This window comes from Triturus cristatus, chromosome 2_2, assembly GCF_964204655.1.
Source record: "Triturus cristatus chromosome 2_2, aTriCri1.1, whole genome shotgun sequence".
Classification (NCBI taxonomy): domain Eukaryota; kingdom Metazoa; phylum Chordata; class Amphibia; order Caudata; family Salamandridae; genus Triturus; species Triturus cristatus.
In genome coordinates this window covers 1,237,463,069-1,237,478,761 of record NC_140582.1, presented here as the reverse complement: position 1 = coordinate 1,237,478,761, position 15,693 = coordinate 1,237,463,069, and positions in this window count along the sequence as shown.

Here is a 15,693-nt window from a genome sequence, read left to right as displayed (position 1 = left end):
CTCCAGTGGTTGAACTTGGCCTCCACCCACAAGGTGGCCCAAATATACAACCTTACTCTGCCCTATCTGGCACTTAGTAGCCTTGATAGTGAGGCCTGCCCTTTGCAGAGCCTCAAGAGCCTTCTTCAGGTGGATCAGGTGATCCTCCCAGGTGGAGCTAAAGACAGCAATGTCATCCAGATATGCTGCGCAAAAGTCATCCAACCCAGTAAGGACTTGGTTCACCAGCCTTTGGAAGGTGGCAGGTGCATTCTTCAGACCAAAGGGCATCACCACAAACTGGTAGTGCCCACCTGGGGTTGAGAATGCTGTTTTGGCCTTAGACTCCTCAGCTAATCTGATTTGCCAATAGCCAGCTGTTAAGTCAAATGTGCTCAAAAACTTTGCAGAAGCTAGTTTGTCTATGAGCTCATCTGCCCTTGGAATAGGGTGTGCATCTGTCCTGGTGACAGCATTGAGTCCTCTGTAATCCACACAGAACCTCATCTCTCTCTTGCCATCTTTGGTGTGAGGTTTGGGGACCAGAACCACTGGGCTAGCCCAGGGGCTCTCTGAGGGTTCAATGACACCTAATTCCAGCATTTTATGTACCTCAGCCTTTATACAGTCCCTGACGTGGTCAGGTTGTCTGTAAAGCTTGTTCTTTACAGGCAGACTGTCACCAGTGTCCACCACATGGGTACACCAGTCAGTTTGACTAGGTATCAAGGAAAACATATGTGAAAATGATTGTAGAACCTGTCTACATTCAGTCTGCTGATGGGCAGTGAGGTTGCCTCCAAGGGTCACTCCTTCAACTGAGCCATCTTCAGGGTTCTGAGACAACAGGTCTGGGAGAGGGTCACTCTCTTCCTCCTGTCCCTCATCTGTAGCCATGAGCAAGCCCATGTCTGCCCTGTCAACATATGCTTTAAGCCTGTTAACATGGATTACCCTGTGGGGACTCCTGGGAGTTCCTAGGTCTACCAAGTAGGTGACCTCTCCCTTCTTTTCCAGGATTGTATGGGGTCCAGACCATTTGTCTTGGAGTGCTGCTGGGGCCACTGGCTCCAACACCCATACCTTCTGTCCTGGCTGAAACTCAACCAAGACAGCCTTTTGGTCATGCCAAGCTTTCTGTAAGGCCTGGCTTGCCTCAAGGTTTTTGGATGCCTTCTCCATATACTCAGCCATCCTGGAGCGGAGACCAAGTACATAGTCCACTATGTCTAGCTTAGGCTTTTTGAGAGGTAACTCCCATCCTTCCTTCACCAAACACAGTGGGCCTCTCACAGGGTGCCCAAACAACAATTCAAAGGGGCTGTAGCCAACTCCTTTTTGTGGGACCTCTCTGTAAGCAAACAGAAGGCAGGGTAGAAGGATGTCCCATCTTCGCCTGAGCTTTTCAGGTAATCCTTTGATCATACCCTTTAGGGTCTTGTTGAATCTCTCAACAAGCCCATTGCATTGTGGGTGATAAGGGGTGGTGAACTTGTAGTTGACACCACATTCCTTCCACATAGCTGTCAAGTATCCTGACATACAGTTGGTACCTCTGTCAGATACTACCTCCTTAGGAAACCCCACTCTGGAGAATACTCCCAGCAGGGCCCTGGCCACAACAGGAGCTGTAGTGGTCCTAAGGGGAATTGCCTCTGGATACCTGGTGGCATGATCCACTACCACCAGTATAAATCTGTGCCCAGATGCAGTGGGAGGATCCATGGGACCCACTATGTCTATTCCCACTCTTTCAAAGGGGACCCCCACCACAGGTAGTGGTATTAGGGGGGCCTTTGTTGTGCCACCTGATTTGCCACTGGCTTGGCAGGTCACACAGGAGCGACAAAACTCCTTTGTATCTTCATTCATATGAGGCCAGTGAAAGTGAGGGACAAGCCTGTCCCAAGTCTTGTTCTGGCCTAAGTGTCCTGCTAAAGGAATATCATAGGCCAAGGTAAGAAGGAAGCCCCTAAATTGCAGAGGTATGACCAACCTCCTGGTGGCACCAGGCTTGGGGTCTCTAGCCTCTGAATAAAGGAGCCCTTCATCCCAATACACTTTATGGGTACCTTGAGCATTCCCAGCAGCCTCAGCAGCAGCCAGCTGTCTGAGGGGTTCAAGAGAGGGACAGGATAACTGAGCCTGCCTCAAGTCAGCCCTTGAAGGTCCCCCTGTCCCCAGAAACTCAACCTGATCAGGTTCAAGCTCTTCAGGGACAGTTCCTTCAGGGTCCTCTAGATCAGCTTCCTGGGAAGGCTGATCATCACTCTGAGGCAGGGGGGAAGGCACAGCCTTGACCCTCCTGTTCTTCTTCTTGGTAGGTGCTTGGTCCATTGTTCCAGGATCCAAGACCTGAGGTTCAGTGAGGCACTTTTTGGCCTGTGACCTGGTCACAGCAAGGACATGTGATGATATACCTAACATCTCTGCATGAGTCCTGTACTCCACTTCTGACCATAGAGAACTCTCTAGGTCATTGCCCAACAAACATTCTACTGGGAGGTCTGCACTAACCAGTTACCCCTCCCCATGAGAAGTTAACAACTGCCACACTATGTGAGGTAGTGGCATTGCTGGCATTGGTCACCAGGTAGTTCTCACCTGGTATGTACTGTCCAGGGTCCACAAAGCCTGGTGTCACCATAGTGACACTGGCACATGTGTCCCTGTAGGCTTGAGCCACTTTGTCATTAATTAAAGGAGTCTGTCTGTACTTGCCCAGGTTACTGGGGCTCACAGTCAGGGACAAATCAATGTCCCCATCACAGATCAAGACTGCCTGTGTCAGGGTTCTGTCTAAGTCAGAATCTCCTTCAGTTCCAATAGTGATTCCCACTACACCCTTTGTCTGGGGACCAACACTGCTAACAGTAGTACTGGGAGCAGGTGCCTTAGGGGCAACAGTGTTGGGGGCTCCACCCTTTTTGCAATCACTAGTCCAGTGAGTTGTATTTTTGCAATGATTGCACCAGGGTTTCTTTTGACCTTCTTTCTTCTTTTTGGACTGTTGTTGGGACCCACCCTCCTTAGCAGTAGTTTGGGGCCCTGTTGAAGACTTCTGGTCTTTAGATTTCTGATCTCCACCCTTTTGGTCTGTTTTCTTCTGATCACCCCCTTGGCCCTGGTTCTGGTTCTTTTGCTTAACCCTGGTTCTGACCCATTTGTCTGCCTTCTTTCCCAATTCTTGGGGAGAGGTCAGATCAGAGTCAACCAAGTGTTGATGCAGTTGCTGGTTTTGACAGTTATTTAAAATCTGTTCTCTCATCATCAAATTATACAATCCTGTAAAATCAGATACCTTACTTCCCAGCAACCAACCCTCCAAAGCCTTAGTGGCACATTCAACATATTCAGACCAGTCCTGAGTCTGTGTCTTTTGGGTGTCTCTGAACATTAACCTGTACTGTTCAGTGGTTAAGCCTAACCCATCTACCAGAACACTCTTCAGGACTCTGTAGTTTCTGACATCCTCTTCTCTAACAGTGAGGAGTCTGTCTCTGCCTCTTCCTTCAAAGGAGAGCCAGAGGATTGCTGCCCACTGGTCTTCAGGAACCTGCTGTACTTTGCAGGCTCTCTCAAGAGCAGTTATCCATTTGTGGATGTCATCCCCACTTTTGTAGGGGGGCACAACCTTAGACAGGTTCCTATTATCAAAGACCCTATCTTTGTCCTTAGGGACAATGCTGCCACCAGTGGGTATAGACCCACTCTCTCTAGGTTGCCTAGCCTTGTTCAGTTTTTCTTCCATCAGGGCTACTTCTAGCTCCTGCTTCCTGATCCTCAGCTGGGCTTCCTGCATTCTGGCCTCATGTTCCCTCCTCTGAGGGGTGGTCAGTCTCCTTCTGGAGTGACCTTGAGAGCCTCTAGAGCCATGGGAAGCATTGGAGTCACCTGAGCGATTCCTTTGCCTTCCAAGCCCTGTGTTAAGTCCACTGGGGAGATCCAATGGGGTGTACCCACTGTCAGTCCCCAATAGCCTTAGTTTAGCTGGGCCAAGTATAACACTTGGCACTGGGCTAGTTCTCCCTTCATCCCCACTCACATCTGTATCCCCATCACTTTCTTCCTCTGTGGTAGGCATCCCATCTAAGGGGTGACTATTGGAAGGGGGTACCTCTGTGGCATCTTCAGAAGGGGGGCCTCCTGTTCCTGTCCCTAAGGGGGCTAACTGGGAAGCTTTCTCGAGTTCTCTCTGATTTTCATCATTCTGTAAGAGTTCTCTGAGCTCAGCAGAGGTAGGGTTCTTGGGCTGTTTAAGGCCTCTAAGAGTTGCCAAATGCCTGAGCTCATTCTGATTTAGGGTAGCAAAGATGGATGGTGCCCTCTGGGGGTCACTCTCAACAGAGATGGGTACCTTGGACCCCTCTGCCCCAGCCATTGCTCTTAAGTGTGGGTGGATGTGTTGCAATCTACCTACACTTGGGTTTTCCTACTAAACCTATCTAGTAGTTGTAGTCAGGGTGTGCTACTCCCTTTGCTCTACAACAACTAAGTTCAGTAGAACTTATGTATATCTAATCTTGTTTTATATGTACCTACAGGTACCTATGTGATCTTTCAATTGGTAACCAAGAGATTACAATGGTAAAACACAGCAAGCTCAAATCCCACCGCTGCTCACCAATGTGAGAAGTTGGCCTGGTATATGATGCTCACTAGTTAAAGTGATCACCTTGTACCATGCCAAGCAACCCTTATGGTGTGGTTGTAAGTCAACCTTTTCGGACTAGCTGCCCTAGTGGTAGCGTAGGCTAAGCAGTCTTTGAGGCTAAACTCTTGAAACGTGTTAAGCCAGCTGTTTTACCAAATGCAACCCCCTTTTATACCAATGAAAGGACACCACACAGATATATATTCAAAATATATATGTATTTATTTCTCAAAGTAACCCCTAGTCTCTTTATGAGCACAGGAGCACAAATCGTCAAACAAGATTACAGTAGAATACACAGAAGTTGCACTTCATATGGATAGGCCCTGGTGGCCACTCGAACCATATACTAACATAGTGGTATAAGTACCACGAACAGAAAAGGGAAAAGGCCTAGGGCCTCTAGAATCGCTGGGCCTACAAGGAGCTAACTTCAGTTAGTGACCAGGAGGTCCACGGGTTGCGTGTGCAGAGCAAATAGTCACACGCGAGCTCCCATAGGTTTCAATGGGTGCGTAAAAAGTACAAAGTTACTGCAAAAGGAATCTTCCGGATGACCTAGGAACTTAAGATTGGAAACACAGACACTAGAGATGATTCTCTACACTTGGGCACCGGAGTGCCAGCTTTACCTCACCCACAGGAAGCGGGTGCATAGGCCTCGAAGTGCGTCGGGTTTCTTCTATCTGTTCCGTGGAGCCTGTAGATAAAGATGCTGCAGGCGGTCGGTCTGGAAGAGATGCGGTGGATCCAAGAGTGGATCGGAGATGTTGAAGACCTGTAAGCAGAGGGGACAGTGTTCACAGTCACTAGCCAGTGACCGGCGTGGCACCAGGTGGGTACCAGGCGATGTCGGGTGCAAACAGGAAGAAAGGTGTAGCTTGTCTCTGCAGCCACGTGGTCCCTGAAGGTCGACGACGTCCAGGGGTCGAGTCACAAGCTGTCCCACGCAGGTTCTCGCTGTCGGCGGTGTCGGCGACTTGATCGAAGCAAACAAGCCTTGGCAAAAGCAATTGTTGTAGGGAAGGAAATAAGCTGATGGTTCTGACCAGCAAGGTCAGAGGGACTGCTCCTTTGGAGGGGAGCAAGGGCCAGTCTGGAGCAACCAGACCAGCGGTGTATTTTGTGAAGTTCGTCGCCAAGATGGCCACTAGCCAGCGGGCCAGCAACCGGTTAGGCGCGTCGAGTGGCAAAATGCAGAAGGGCCCCACGCAGATCGTGGAGATGCTGGATGGCTCACCTTTGGTGCAAATGCTGCTCGGATGTTGGGCTTTTCAGATCCCAAAGCACAACTTGGAGGGAGCCTCGGTTGTTGCACTTGTCAGCTTGTCGTAGTCGTTCCAAGATGGCTGGCTCCACGTGTCCCGGTGCCTCCACGTGTCTCCTCTTTTCAGGGACTGTGGATCGGGCGGTGAGAGGTCTGGAGGTCCAGGTCTTGTCAGTCTCTGGGCTCGGGCTCCGGCGGGAGGCGGCGGCAAAGCAGACGTTGATTCGCTGGATGGTGCTTGCGTTAGCAAGGTGGTCACTCCCTGACCACAGGGGAGATTGGCTTCAGTCCTCTGTGCAGCAGAGCGTCGAAGTTCCCGTCTTCTTCTTAGTGTTAAGTTGATTCCAGGTTGTCTGAAGTCTTCGGACACAGCTCCTACCTTTAAGCGGATTCTAGGGGCCGGACTACCTGCTAGGTCCCTCCCTATGGGTGGGACCAGGAAGGGGGGTGGTTACACCCCCAATCCTTTGTCCAGCTCGCCCCAGGCCCGGGACTGGTGTGCCCCAGGACCGGTTTGAACTGGCATATGCACCGAGGCTCCTTGTGAGCCACAGGCATGTCTGGTTTCTTTCAAGCCCTACCTGACCAATACACAAAATCCTGTCTGGGGTGGTGCACGCACCTCCCCTGGCAGGAAACCCTTTGTCCACACCTCCCAAGCTGGAAGGACTCCCAGCAGCAGGAGGGCAGACTTGTGTCTGTGGTGGCAGCATCCATTTTGTGGAGCTGAGGCTATGTCTGATTTTACCCGGGTTTCAGGTACTGTACATGTCGTGTCCCTCTGGAAGGGTGGAATGCTAACCCCGTCGCCAGAATTGGCGAGGGGTTAGTATTCCAATTCGTATGACACCTTACTCGACATGTTTTGATAAAGCCAAACCAAAGATAGCATTTAACCGCGAGGTTCATAATGCACTTAAGAGTATATGGTATGACGATATCTGGAAACAGTAGAAGGAAGGTGTTCCGACCACTGCAGACAGGCTCAGCTCATGCCAGAGCACCATCTCACATGGAACCAAGCACTCTGCCTTCAGGATTGTTAAGGCCTGCCATAGGAGTGACTTATAGGTTACCATGTGTCCCATTTAAGGTTAGGTATAGGTATACTACACCTAAGTAAGAGGTGATTACACCAACTTACCCCAGCTGAGTGATCAGCCAGTTGTGTCAAATTGTTAGGCCAAGCCTGGGGTGGCATAATACACGCTTCAGCCCCTGGCAGGCCTGGGGTACACCAATGCCCTGGGTACCTAGTGTACACTGGTACAGGGGCTGACAGGGTGATCCACTTCCAATTGGTTATGCACCTAGGGTGCATAGTTTTAATTTAGTAGAGAGAACAGCAGGCTGGGGGTCTGATTGGCAGGCCCACAGCCTCAATATGTCAAAAACCAGTGAAGCAAAAAGCAAAAATTTGGATGACCATAGGATAGCAGACCCTACTCTCCTACACACAGGCATAGGCCCATCTAAGTGTATTCATGAGAAGAACGCAGGCGTAGGCCTTCTAAGTGTATTTATGTGAAGAACGCAGGCATAGGCCCGTCTAAGTGTATTCAAGAGAAGAACGCAGGCGTAGACACTTCTAAGTGTATTTATGAGAAGAACGCAGGCGTAGGCCCTTCTAACTGTATTCATGAGAAGAACGCAGGCGTAGGCCCTTCTAAGTGTATTCATGAGAAGAATGCAGGCGTAGGCCTTCTAAGTGCATTCATGAGAAGAACGCAGGCGTAGGCCTTCTAAGTGTATTTATGAGAAGAACGCAGGAGTAGGCCCTTCTAAGTGCATTCATGAGAAGAACGCAGGCGTAGGACCTTCTAAGTGCATTCATGAGAAGAACGCAGGCGTAGGCCTTCTAAGTGTATTTATGAGAAGAACGCAGGCGTAGGCCTTCTAAGTGTATTTATGAGAAGAACGCAGGCGTAGGCCCTTCTAAGTGCATTCATGAGAAGAACGCAGGCGTAGGCCCTTCTAAGTGTATTTATGAGAAGAACGCAGGCGTAGGCCTTCTAAGTGTATTTATGAGAAGAACGCAGGCGTAGGCCCTTCTAAGTGCATTCATGAGAAGAATGCAGGTGTAGGCCTTCTAAGTGTATTTATGAGAAGAACGCAGGCGTAGGCCCTTCTAAGTGCATTCATGAGAAGAACGCAGGCGTAGGCCCTTCTAAGTGTATTTATGAGAAGAACGCAGGCGTAGGCCTTCTAATTGTATTTATGAGAGGAACGCAGGCGTAGGCCCATCTAAGTGCGTTCATGAGAAGAACGCAGGCGTAGGCCCTTCTAAGTGCATTCATGAGAAGAACGCAGGCGTAGGACCTTCTAAGTGTATTTATGAGAACAACGCAGGCGTAGGCCCTTCTAAGTGTATTCATGAGAAGAACGCAGACGTAGGCCTTCTAAGTGTATTTATGTGAAGAACGCAGGCGTAGGCCCGTCTAAGTGTATTCATGAGAAGAACGCAGGCGTAGGCCCTTCTAAGTGTATTTATGAGAAGAACGCAGGCGTAGGCCCGTCTAAGTGTATTTATGAGAAGAACGCAGGCGTAGGCCCTTCTAAGTGTATTTATGAGAAGGACGCAGGCGTAGGCCCTTCTAAGTGCATTCATGAGAAGAAAGCAGGTGTAGGCCTTCTAAGTGCATTCATGAGAAGTACGCAGGCGTAGGCCCTTCTAAGTGTATTTATGAGAAGAACACAGGCGTAGGCCCTTCTAAGTGCATTCATGAGAACAACGCAGGCGTAGGGCCTTCTAAGTGCATTCATGAGAAGGACGCAGGCGTAGGCCTTCTAAGTGGATTTATGAGAAGAACGCAGGCGTAGGCCCTTCTAAGTGCATTCATGAGAAGAACGCAGGCGTAGGCCCTTCTAAGTGCATTCATGAGAAGAACGCAGGCGTAGGCCTTCTAAGTATATTTATGAGAAGAACGCAGGCGTCGGCCCTTCTAAGTGCATTCATGAGAAGAACGCAGGCGTAGGCCTTCTAAGTGCATTCATGAGAAGAACACAGGCGTAGGCCCTTCTAAGTGCATTCATGAGAAGAACGCAGGCGTAGGCCCTTCTAAGTGCATTCATGAGAAGAACGCAGGCGTAGGCCTTCTAAGTGTATTTATGAGAAGAACGCAGGCGTCGGCCCTTCTAAGTGTATTCATGAGAAGAACGCAGGCGTAGGCCCTTCTAAGTGTATTTATGAGAAGAACGCAGGCGTCGGCCCTTCTAAGTGTATTCATGAGAAGAACGCAGGCGTAGGCCTTCTAAGTGCATTCATGAGAAGAACGCAGGCGTAGGCCTTCTAAGTGTATTTAGGAGAAGAACGCAGGCGTAGGCCCTTCTAAGTGCATTCATGAGAAGAACGCAGGCGTAGGCCTTCTAAGTGTATTTATGAGAAGAACGCAGGCGTAGGCCTTCTAAGTGCATTCATGAGAAGAACGCAGGCGTAGGCCTTCTAAGTGTATTTATGAGAAGAACGCAGGCGTAGGCCCTTCTAAGTGTATTTATGAGAAGAACGCAGGCGTAGGCCCTTCTAAGTGCATTCATGAGAAGAACGCAGGCGTAGGCCCTTCTAAATGCATTCATGAGAAGAACGCAGGCGTAGGCCTTCTAAGTGTATTTATGAGAAGAACGCAGGCGTAGGCCTTCTAAGTGTATTTATGAGAAGAACGCAGGCGTAGGCCCTTCTAAGTGCATTCATGAGAAGAACGCAGGCGTAGGCCCTTCTAAGTGCATTCATGAGAAGGACGCAGGCGTAGGCCTTCTAAGTGTATTCATGAGAGAAACGCAGGTATAGGCCAGTCTAAGTATATTCGTGAGAAGAACGCAGGGGTAGGCCTTCTAAGTGTATTTATGAGAAGAATGCAGGCGTAGGCCCTTCTAAGTGCATTCATGAGAAGAATGTAGGCATAGGCCCGTCTAAGTGCATTTATGAGAAGAACGCAGGCGTAGGCCTTCTAAGTGTATTCATGAGAAGAACGCAGGCGTAGGCCCTTCTAAGTGTACTCAGGAGAAGAACGCAGGCGTAGGTTCTTCTAAGTGCATTCATGAGAAGAATGCAGGTGTAGGCCCTTCTAAGTGCATTCATGAGAAGAAGAATGCAGGCGTAGGCCTTCTAAGTGTATTTATGAGAAGAATGCAGGCGTAGGCCCTTCTAAGTGCATTCATGGGAAGAATGTAGGCATAGGCCCGTCTAAGTGCATTTATGAGAAGAACGCAAACGTAGGCCTTCTAAGTGTATTCATGAGAAGAACGCAGGCGTAGGCCCTTCTAAGTGCATTCATGAGAAGAACGCAGGCGTAGGCCTTCTAAGTGTATTTATGAGAAGAACGCAGGCGTAGGCCCTTCTAAGTGCATTCATGAGAAGAACGCAGGCGTAGGACCTTCTAAGTGTATTTATGAGAAGAACGCAGGCGTAGGCCTTCTAAGGGTATTTATGAGAAGAATGCAGGCGTAGGCCCTTCTAAGTGCATTCATGGGAAGAATGTAGGCGTAGGCCTTCTAAGTGTATTCATGAGAAGAACGCAGGTGTAGGCCTTCTAAGTGTATTCATGAGAAGAACGCAGGCGTAGGCCCTTCTAAGTGTACTCAGGAGAAGAACGCAGGCGTAGGTTCTTCTAAGTGCATTCATGAGAAGAACGCAGGCGTAGGCCCTTCTAAGTGCATTCATGAGAAGAAGAATGCAGGCGTAGGCCTTCTAAGTGTATTTTTGAGAAGAACGCAGGCATAGGTCCTTCTAAGTGTATTCATGAGAAGAACGCAGGCGTAGTCCTTCTAAGTGCATTCATGAGAAGAACACAGGCGTAGGCCTTCTAAGTGTATTTATGACAAGAACGCAGGCGTAGGCCCTTCTAAGTGCATTAATGAGAAGAACGCAGGCGTAGGCCCTTCTAAGTGCATTCATGAGAAGAACGCAGGCATAGGCCCGTCTAAGTGCATTCATGAGAAGAACGCAGGCGTAGGCCTTCTAAGTGTATTTATGAGAAGAACCCAGGCGTATGCCCTTCTAAGTGTATTTATGAGAAGAACGCAGGCGTAGGCCCTTCTAAGTGCATTCATGAGAAGAACGCAGGCGTAGGCACTTCTAAGTGCATTCATGAGAAGAACGCAGGCGTAGGCCTTCTAAGTGTATTTATGAGAAGAACGCAGGCGTAGGCCTTCTAAGTGTATTTATGAGAAGAACGCAGGCGTAGGCCCTTCTAAGTGCATTCATGAGAAGAACACAGGCGTAGGCCCTTCTAAGTGTATTTATGAGAAGAACGCAGGCGTAGGCCTTCTAAGTGTATTTATGAGAAGAACGCAGGCGTAGGCCCTTCTAAGTGCATTCATGAGAAGAACGCAGGTGTAGGCCTTCTAAGTGTATTTATGAGAAGAACGCAGGCGTAGGCCCTTCTAAGTGCATTCATGAGAAGAACGCAGGCGTAGGCCCTTCTAAGTGTATTTATGAGAAGAACGCAGGCGTAGGCCTTCTAAGTGTATTTATGAGAGGAACGCAGGCGTAGGCCCATCTAAGTGCGTTCATGAGAAGAACGCAGGTGTAGGCCCTTCTAAGTGCATTCATGAGAAGAACGCAGGCGTAGGACCTTCTAAGTGTATTTATGAGAACAACGCAGGCGTAGGCCCTTCTAAGTGTATTCATGAGAAGAACGCAGACGTAGGCCTTCTAAGTGTATTTATGTGAAGAACGCAGGCGTAGGCCCGTCTAAGTGTATTCATGAGAAGAACGCAGGCGTAGGCCCTTCTAAGTGTATTTATGAGAAGAACGCAGGCGTAGGCCCGTCTAAGTGTATTTATGAGAAGAACGCAGGCGTAGGCCCTTCTAAGTGTATTCATGAGAAGAACGCAGGCGTAGGCCTTCTAAGTGTATTTATGAGAAGAACGCAGGCGTAGGCCCTTCTAAGTGCATTCATGAGAAGAACGCAGGCGTAGGCCTTCTAAGTGTATTTATGAGAAGAACGCAGGCGTAGGCCCTTCTAAGTGCATTCATGAGAAGAACGCAGGCGTAGGCCCTTCTAAGTGTATTTATGAGAAGAACGCAGGCGTAGGCCTTCTAAGTGTATTTATGAGAAGAACGCAGGCGTAGGCCCTTCTAAGTGCATTCATGAGAAGAACGCAGGCGTAGGCCCTTCTAAGTGTATTCATGAGAAGAACGCAGGCGTAGGCCTTCTAAGTGTATATGGTCCGGTACGGCCTACCGCCCCCTCCTCCCTTCTATTGTGACAGACACCAATACAATCAATTTTGTTTGGAATAGGGGGTCGTTGACCCCCGATCGTATTTAATAACAAACACACATATTTGTACACAAATATATAATTACGCAGAAATGACATGATAAGACAGGATTCGGTACATTTGATTCATTCCTAGCTTTAACCAAGTTCTAATACATAATGTTCCTATCCTAGTCTAAACATATTGCTGATGACATTTATGACATTTTCTGCGTATTCCTATTGGGCCTACGGCAAGGTCGACACGCTGGCCCCTCCCCCTTTAATCCAAATTGTCCCGCGCACCCTAACCAGAGTGCGCATGCGCAGGATGCCCAGCTGACCCGGAAGTGGTTCTCTCCATATTTGTCCCGCGCCCCCCAACCAGGGTGCGCATGCGCAGGGGGCCCAGCTGACCCGGAAGTAGTTCCTTCCAGGCAACCCCCATGCGTTCTTTCAGACTTACTCCATAATGGGGCCATGCAGACAGCGCAGCTTACTTAAGCCCGCGTGCGGGGTGGCCAACCAGCCAATGGAAAGCGTAACCCCAGTTTGTCCCCGCACCGTTGCAACCAACCGGTTGTAACTGCCCCTGGAGTCAGGTGAGAGCCACATGTCCCTCCCCTCTGGGCGCCCCATTTAATAAGGCGCCCCAAAAGATTAGTCAATTTAGTCTGTCCAACCGATGACCTTACCGCCTGACCAGAAATACCGCCTAAAACATGACAAAAAGGCATTTCCATACAAATTGTCTTCGTAATTGACATCCTGTGGAAAAACACACTAACATATTTCCCTTCAACAAAACATCTATCTCAGGGATGGTGGGTGGGGAAAAAAAGTTAAAGGTCCTCCCGAGGGAGGAGGCACACACGACGGGTGTGCTGCCGAGGGGAGCGAAGAGCAAAGAGACTGCTCTTCGCACTCCCCCCGGCTTTATGCTACCGGACATCCACCAGCTGGAACTGGTTCTGGCTGAGTGAATCACCCGTGCCCCGGAAGTGATCCAAACACTTCCGGGGCGCGGTGGAGTCTTCCATGACCCGGAAGCGATCCGATCGCTTCCGTGGCACGGCCCCCAGCCAACGCGGGGGCCACCGCCACGGGAAAGATACGGGGGCACGGCCGACCACCATAATGGCGGCGGGGCCGATGCTGGCCCCGCCTTCCTCTTTATGTGAAGAACGCAGGCATAGGCCCTTCTAAGTGTATTCATGAGAAGAACGCAGGCGTAGGCCCTTCTAAGTGTATTTATGAGAAGAACGCAGGCGTAGGCCCTTCTAAGTGTATTTATGAGAAGAACGCAGGCGTAGGCCTTCTAAGTGTATTTATGAGAAGAACGCAGGCGTAGGCCCTTCTAAGTGTATTTATGAGAAGAACGCAGGCGTAGGCCTTCTAAGTGTATTTATGAGAAGAACGCAGGCGTAGGCCCTTCTAAGTGCATTCATGAGAAGAACGCAGGCGTAGGCCCTTCTAAGTGTATTCATGAGAAGAACGTAGGCGTAGGCCTTCTAAGTGCATTCATGAGAAGAACGCAGGCGTAGGCCCTTCTAAGTGCATTCATGAGAAGAACGCAGGCGTAGGCCCTTCTAAGTTCATTCATGAGAAGAACGCAGGCGTAGGCCCTTCTAAGTGCATTCATGAGAAGAACGCAGGCGTAGGCCCTTCTAAGTGTATTCATGAGAAGAACACAGGCGTAGGCCTTCTAAGTGCATTCATGAGAAGAACGCAGGCGTAGGCCCTTCTAAGTGCATTCATGAGAAGAACGCAGGCCCTTCTAAGTGCATTCATGAGAAGAACGCAGGTGTAGGCCTTCTAAGTGCATTCATGAGAAGAACGCAGGCGTAGGCCCTTCTAAGTGCATTCATGAGAAGAACGCAGGCGTAGGCCCTTCTAAGTGCATTCATGAGAAGAACGCAGGTGTAGGCCTTCTAAGTGCATTCATGAGAAGAACGCAGGCGTAGGCCCTTCTAAGTGCATTCATGAGAAGAACGCAGGCGTAGGCCATTCTAAGTGCATTCATGAGAAGAACGCAGGTGTAGGCCTTCTAAGTGCATTCATGAGAAGAACGCAGGCGTAGGCCCTTCTAAGTGCATTCATGAGAAGAACGCAGGCGTAGGCCCTTCTAAGTGCATTCATGAGAAGAACGCAGGCGTAGGACCTTCTAAGTGCATTCATGAGAAGAACGCAGGCGTAGGCCTTCTAAGTGTATTTATGAGAAGAACGCAGGCGTAGGCTCTTCTAAGTGCATTCATGAGAAGAACGCAGGCGTAGGCCCTTCTAAGTACATTCATGAGAAGAACGCAGGCATAGGCCTTCTAAGTGCATTCATGAGAAGAACGCAGGCGTAGGCCCTTCTAAGTGCATTCATGAGAAGAACGCAGGCGTAGGCCCATCTATTCTGTATAGAATAGGATAGGATCAAATGGAATACCACTGTATTGTATAGTAGAGTATAGTATAGTGTAGTGTAGTATAGTATAGAATGGTACAGTATAAGATAGAGTAGGATAGTTTAGGATAGAATAGTATAGAATAGGAGTGGATAGGATAGAACAGCATAGAATACCACTGTATAGTATAGTTTGGTATAGTCTCATATAGGATATTATAGTATAGTATAGAATAAGACAGGACAGGATAGAATAGAATGCAACATAATACAATATTATAGAATAGAATAAAATAGAATAGAATAGTACAGTATGGTATAGAGTAGCATTGAACACCACTGTATAGTATAGTATAGAATAGTATAGAACACCACTGTATAGTATAGTATAGAATAGTATAGTATAGTATGGAATGGAATAGGACATAACAGGATAAAATAGGATAAGATAGAAAGGAATAGAACAGAATACAATAGAATAGGATCGGGTAGAATCGAATAGAATAGCGTAGGATAGAATAGAATACGATTGGATCGGATAGGATCGCATGGAATACCACTGTATAGTATAGTATAGAATAGTATAGTATAGTATGGAATAGAATAGGACATAACAGGATAAAATAGGATAAGATAGAAAGGAATAGAACAGAATAGAATAGAATAGGATCGGGTAGAATCAAATAGAATAGCGTAGGATAGAATAGAATACGATTGGATCGGATAGGATCGCATGGAATAACACTGTATTGTATAGTAGAGTATAGTATAAAATAGGACAGGATAGAATAGGATAAGATAGACTAGAATAGCTTCAGGGACAAAATCTAATTTCACAAAACTGCTGTAATGTATATACAGCAATACAAGTTGTCCGTTTTACAATAATGTGATGATATAAACAATGATAGATCAAAGTGAAAGAGAAAATAATAAAAAACACAAATAACAAATTAACACAATGCAGTGTAGAACATCACAATCAATCAGAATAACAATTTTATTTCCTGTAAACGTGCTAACCACAAAGGGGAAAATCAATCCGAAAATTTGATTAAAAACACAAAACTCAGAAAAGGCAAAATGCCCAGTGGCATACCTCATATGTGAAAAAGTATAACAGTGTGAAGATTTTTAGGAAAACAAAAAGACTTATTGACTATTATACCCTCTTCACAGCAAAAACAATGAATGTTTCAAC